Consider the following 6,046-nt stretch of genomic DNA (forward strand, 5'->3'; position numbering starts at 1 on the left):
ATGGTGTGGTGAGTTGGTTCGGTACCAAGCATGCTGGAGTGAGGTCGGTACTGAGGAGTGGTGATTCCAGCACCTAGGAGATCAGAACATCCTTGTGGCAGAGGAATTGCTACAGTACCGAGAGCATCGGTACCAAAGAAGGTGTTGTAAGCAGTATCGATGTCTTTGCTGCGGTTGTCGGTGCCGAGGATCAGGTGCTATGCGCAGTGGAGGCAGAAGGTGGCGCCTTAGCCTGGAGCAGTGCCAAGCTGCTTGGCGACATGTTTTATCAGCTTCAGCAGTACCAAGGCAGAGGCTGCTAAGTCTGAGAATGCTGCTTTTTGGTGGATTCCCAAGGAGGGGAGGATGGAACCCACTTCTTTGCGCCTTCTTGGCAGAATGCTCTTTCCCATGAGTGGGTAGAAGGGAACCTATGTCAGAGGCTGCCATGGGACACCGGGCAGGCAGCATGATTCAGGCTCAGATGCCAAGTGCACAGACTTCTCCATCATGAGAACCATTAGCTGCAGGTCTCTCACATTCCTGATGCAGGCTTACAAGTTGTGGCAGTGTGAGCACTTTTAGGGAATGTGCGTCTCGCCAAGGCAGTGGACACACTCCGTAAGAAACCAGGATAGACAGTCTGCACGTGAAGCAGCATTTAAAATCTGGGGAGTCAGGCATGCCCCTCACAGAAGCATTTTCAAATGTGAGGGAGGGTAACTATGCTACCCTAAGGGTATCCAACAACTTAAACTTAAATTCCCTAATATAAGAAAAAAAGGTTTTCTAGGGTAAGTAACAATTCACCTAACTATCAACTAAGTATTAACTAACCAACTAGTATCTTAAGTAAGAATTAAAGAAAGCCAAAGTACAGAGGCGCTGGTAAGTGCTCCATCTGAAGCCGAGAGTGGCACAGAAGGAACTGCGAGGGGATCAGTTGCACAATGCTATGTAACTTCCAGAGGCAGTGTGAGATGGGGACAATGCATGCCTGACCCATCCAGGCACTGCTACTAAAAATCTCCAATTACAAGTGCAGGGGTGCAGATTCCCCTGAAGTGGAACACCCACAGAGACACTCCTTGAAGAAGAATTTATGGTTCCAAAGAAAACTTTCAGAATTCCTGACACTGAGCATATTCCAGAGTTTGCAAATAGATGGCCTTGGAGCAACAGCGCAAAGAGGATTGGCCACGGGCCCCAGTAAGGCAGGGTGTTAAATCTGTCATTTTAAAAGGCAATGATTGCTAACTATTTTATTTCTGAATATGCAGCTTCAGAAGGTTTAAATATGTGACCTGGATTATGAACATTAGTTAAGGTCTTGTTTATCACCTAACCTCTCAGTCAAGACTACGTGATGTTCCTTTCCACCCCAGAATAAGGTGGAATAGGAGGGAGCACAGACGGTCCCCCTCCTATCCCTGGCTTGGGTGTGCAGTGTTCCCCCACAACTCCCCGTCTTCATTGGCTAGTCCACAGAGTGCTCTCCCTCCTCTTGTAATCTACTTTAACAACTGTTCCTGTTCATCCAAAATACAATCACATAACATCCCACTGCCAATTACAGAAATTGCTTACAAGGAAAGTAACATTGGGAAAACAATTGATGTATTTTTAGCTGCCTTTAATGCAATTTAGCAGCTGCAAACAAAGAAGGAGAGCCAACAACATGTGATCAGCCAAGCTTTCCGCAGAGCACAGTTTCTGTGCTACCGTACCAGATCTAGCAAATATGCTCAACCATTGTGCTTGGATGAAGAGGCAGAGTTGTCAAAGTGGGGTAAAACTCAAAGGAAACAGAAGAGAATGGAAGTAATAAGAGCCATGAGGGTACGTTTATAGGTGACAGAGATAGAGGAGACTCAGAGAGCTGAAAAGAAGAGTGGAAGAGACAGAGAAAACGAAGACTGGGGAAATACAAGGGGAGAAAGGGAAGTGGTGGAAACAGAACCTCAGCAATTGCAGGGCTGAGTAGTTGGTTGGAGGTGGAAATATTTTCCATCCCCTGCCCTACAAGCTGGACCAGAATGGGAAATGGCCTACTCACCACTCCCAAAAAATCCTTAATAGGGAGGTAGCAGTTTACCAGACTTTCCCCCATGAAACAGGTAATGATAACAGCAACTGTGTGCTGCTATACTATGGTAAGCAATAAAGTCTATAAATTGTATCAGCTTTGGCAGCCTGTAATTGATATTCACATAAACACAAACACAAACATTAACTTTACCAGAATTATATGCAAGTTATTTGGAGATTTGTCAAAGGGGTTACTTGGGCATTAACTAGGGAAAGGGAAATGCCAACTTATTGACGCTCAGCATTTCTTTGGGAGACATCCCAGCCATAGTAGCATGAGAGCATAACAGCCTTGGAAATTGAAGGGAGTCTGTTTCAGTGCCCCTCTAACAATATTCTAGACAATTAAGGCTAAATTCACTGTGGTATAAATAAGAAAAATTCTACTGAGGCCAATGGAGCAGCACCCATTTATATCAGCAAGTAATATGGCAGTTAAGCTGAGAGGACTTAAATAATTCCACCCCAGAGTACCACAAACATGACACTGCACATAAAGCAAAAAAGATTTTTTTTACAAAAAATATTTAAAGAAAATAAAGTGAGAGATTGTTTTTTTAAGTTATTAGTAGAGATGGTCAGGAATTTTTCAACCAAATTGTTTTTCAGCAGAAAATTGGAACATAAGAATGGACATAATGAGTCAGACCAATGGTCCCAGTATTCTGTCTTCCAATAGCGACCAATGTCAGGTACTTCAGAGAGAATGAAGAGAGCAGATAATCAAGTGATCCACCCCCTATTGTCCATTCCCAGCTTCTGACAGTCAGAGGCTAGGGAGACCCAGAGCACAGAGTTGTATCCCTGATGATTTTGACTAATAGCCATTGATGGACCTATCTTCTATGAACTTATCTAATTCTCTTTTGAACCCCATTATAGTTTTGGCCTTCAGAACATCCTCTGGCAACAAGTTACACAGGTGGACTGTGCACTGTGTGAGGTACGTCCTTGTATTTGTTTTAAACCTGCTGCCTACTAATTTCATTGGGTAAACCCTGGTTCTTGTGTTAGATGGAGTAAATGGTGCTTCCTCATTCACTTTCTCCACACCATTCATGATTTTATAGACCTCTCTCTTATCCCCCTTAGTCATCTCTTTTCCAAGCGGAAAAGTCCCAGTCTTTTTTAATCTCTCCTCATATGGAAGCTATTCCATACCCCTAATCATTTTTGTTGCCCTTCTCTGTATTTTTTCCAGTTCTAATATATCTTTGTTGAGATGGGGCAACCAGAACGGCACACCAATTTGAAGTGTGGGCATACCATGCATTTATATAGTGATATTATAATATTTGGTGTCTTATTTTCTATCCCTTTCCTAATGGTTCATAATATTTGCTTTTTTGACTTCTGCTGCACATGAACAGATGTCAGAGAATTAGCCACAATGACTTCAATATCTTCTTCTTGAGTGGTAACAGCTAATTTAAATCTCAACATTTTGTATGTATAGTTGGAATTATGCTTTCCAATGTCCATTACTTTGCATTTATCAACATTGAACTTCATCCGTCATTTTGTTGTTTAGTCACCCAGTTTCGTGAGATCCCTTTGTAACACTGTCTGCTTTGGACTTAACTATCTTGAGTAATTTTGCATCATCTGCAAATTTTGCCACCTCACTGTTACCCCTTTTTAAGATCATTTATTGAACAGCACTGGTCCCAGTACAGATCCCTGGGGGACACGTCTATTTTACCTCTCTCCATTCTGCAAGTGACCATTTATTCCTATCCTTGTTTCCGGTCTTTTAACCAGTTATTGATTCACGAGAGAACGTTCCCACTTTTCCCCCATGACTGCTTACTTTACTTAACAGCCTTTGGTAAGGGACCTTGCCAAAGACTTTCTAAAAGTCCAAGTACACAATACCCACTGGATCACCCTTGTCCAGATGTTAGTTGGCCCCCTCAAAGAATTCTAATAGTTTGGTGAGGCATGATTTTCCTTTACAAAAGTCATCTTGACTCTTCCCCAAAAAATCAAGTTCATCTATGTGTCTGATAATTCTGTTCTTCTCTATAGTTTCAACCAGTTTGCCTGGTACTGAAGTTAAGCTTACTGGTCTGTAATTGCCAGGATCACTTCTGGATCATTTTCAAAAAAATTGGTGTCACATTAGCTATCCTCCAGCCATCAGGTACAGAAGCTGATTTAAGTGACAGGTTACATCCCAGTTAGTAGTTCTCCAATTTCATATTTGAGTTCCTTAAGAACTCTTGGGTGAATACCATCTGGTCCGATGACTTATGAACGTTTATCAATTTGTTCCAAAATCTCCTCTATTGACACCTGAATCTGGTACAGTTCTTGAGCAATTTTTTTAAGTGACAAATCTGAATTATGGCAATCTTATCTCCTCTGCAGTGAAGACTGATGCAAAGAATAAATTTAGCTTCTCTGCAATGACTTTATCTTCCTTGTTTGCTCCTTTAGTACCTCAAGCATCCAGTGGCCCCACTGATTATTTGGCAGACTTCCGGCTTCTGATGTACTTTAAATTTTTGCTGTTATTTTTTGAGTCTTTGGTTAGTTGCTCTTCAAATGATTTTTTTGGCCTGCCTAATTGTACTTTTACACTTGACTTGCCAGAGTTAATGCTCCTCTCTTTTTTCCTCAGGAGGATTTAACTTCAGTTTTTAAAGGATACCTTTTTACCTCTAACCACTTCTTTTACTTTTTTGTTTAGCCATGGTGGCACTTTTTTGGTCCTCTTACTATAATTTTTAATTTGTGTTATACATTTAATTGGAACCTCTATTATGGTGTTGTTAAAAGTTTCCAGGCAGTTGACTTTTGTGACTGTAGCTTTTAATTTACATTTAACTAGTTTCAAGGTTCCTTCCCCACTCTGAACTCTAGGGTACAGATGTGGGGACCTGCATGAAAACCTCCTAAGCTTACTTTTACCAGCTTAGGTTAAAACTTCCCCAAGGTACAAACTATTTTACCCTTTGCCCCTGGACTTCCACTGCCATCACCAATCTTTATCTGGGTTCCTGAGAAAACGTAGTTTGGACACGTCTTTCCCCCCAAAATCCTCCCAACTCTTGCACCCCACTTCCTGGGGAAGTTTGGTAAAAATCCTCACCAATTTGCATAACTGACCACAGACCCAAACCCTTGGATCTTAGAACAATGAAAAGCATTCAGTTTTCTTACAAGAAGACTTTTAATAGAAGTAAAAAGGAATCACCTCTGTAAAATCAGGATGGTAGATACCTTACAGGGTAATTAGATTCAAAACATAGAGAATCCCTCTAGGCAAAACCTTAAGTTACAAAAAAGACACACAGACAGGAATAGTCATTCTATTCAGCACAGCTATTTTCTCAGCCATTTAAAGAAATCATAATCTAACACATACCTAGCTAGATTACTTACTAAGTTCTAAGACTCCATTCCTGTTCTGTCCCCGGCAAAAGCATCACACAGACAGACACGGACCCTTTGTTTTTCTCCCTCCTCCCAGCTTTTGAAAGTATCTTGTCTCCTCACTGGTCATTTTAGTCAGGTGCCAGCAAGGTTACTTTTAGCTTCTTAACCCTTTACAGGTGAGAGGATTTTTTCCTCTGGCCAGGAGGGATTTTAAAGAGGTTTACCCTTCCCTTTATATTTATGACAACTAGCTTCTTCTTTTTTTGCGTAGTTCTCCTTTCTGAAGTTAAATGCTACTGTGGTGGGCTTCTTTGGTATCCCCAAATACGATATAATTAAATTACATTAGGGTTGCTATTACCAAGCTGTTTAGCTATATTCACCTCTTGGAGCAGATCCTGTGCTCCACTTAGGACTAAACCAAGAATTGCCTCTCTTCTTGTGGGTTCCAGGACAAGCTGCTCCAAGAAGCATTCATTAATTGTGGCTAGATTGGGATTCGTCAAAACTGAAACATTTTGTGGGAAAGGGTCAGTTTTGACAAAACTTTCAAGGGAAAGGTTTCTCACGTCCATGATGGAATTTCTGGTGAGACACC

This window comes from Chelonia mydas, chromosome 4 (genome assembly GCF_015237465.2).
Source record: "Chelonia mydas isolate rCheMyd1 chromosome 4, rCheMyd1.pri.v2, whole genome shotgun sequence".
Lineage (NCBI taxonomy): Eukaryota > Metazoa > Chordata > Testudines > Cheloniidae > Chelonia > Chelonia mydas.